Raw genomic sequence first — 885 nt, 5'->3', positions numbered from 1 at the left:
TGTGTGTGTGTGTGTATATATATGTATATATAAAAATACATACATACATGCATACATATATAATTGTTAAAGAGGACAACAAACGTTAAGGCAAGGCAAACATCTTAAGTCATATACATTATTATTATTATTATTATTATTATTATTATTATTATTGGAAAAAATTCAAAGCCTTACAGCTGTTTCTGGGATATTCCAGAGTATGGGATATTCCATCATCAGAGACAAATAGGGAAAAATAAGGAAAATGAGAAGGGTATGTATTAATGAAATGACGACATAGAGTAAGGGGATAAAGGAATAAGGAGATGAAGAAAAAAAAGAAAAAAAGAAGCATAAAAGTTCATAGTTCAACTTTCTGATGTTACAGAAATAAGGACAGGTGCAATGTTAATACAACATCGGAAAGCTGAATTATGAACTTCTATGCTTCTTTTTTCTTCTCTCTCTTCATCTGCTTATTCCTTTACCCCCTTCCTCTATGACATCATTTCATTAATACATACCTTTCTCAATTTCCCTATTTTTCCCTATTTGTCTCCGATGATAGAATATCCCAGAAACAGCTGTAAGACATTGAATTTTTTCCAATAATAATAATATATATGACTTGAGATGTTTGCCTTGCCTTAAAGTTTGTTGTCATCTTTAACAATTATATATCCGCTGCATCGGAAATCTGCAATGGCTCTATAACTACCGTCTCGGCTATAACCTCGGAGCCCTAGTAATCCGTTACAGTACTTTCCTAGCGTACCTACTCGTTTAGATTACCTGTGAACTAAACCCCCATACTTTATACATATATATATGTATATATATATATGTATGTATGTATGTATATATATATATATATATACATATATGTATAGCGTCTGTCTGTAT

Source organism: Octopus bimaculoides, chromosome 11, assembly GCF_001194135.2.
Source record: "Octopus bimaculoides isolate UCB-OBI-ISO-001 chromosome 11, ASM119413v2, whole genome shotgun sequence".
NCBI lineage: Eukaryota > Metazoa > Mollusca > Cephalopoda > Octopoda > Octopodidae > Octopus > Octopus bimaculoides.
The sequence above is the reverse complement of the archived record's forward strand: the minus strand, read 5'-3'. Positions refer to the sequence as shown.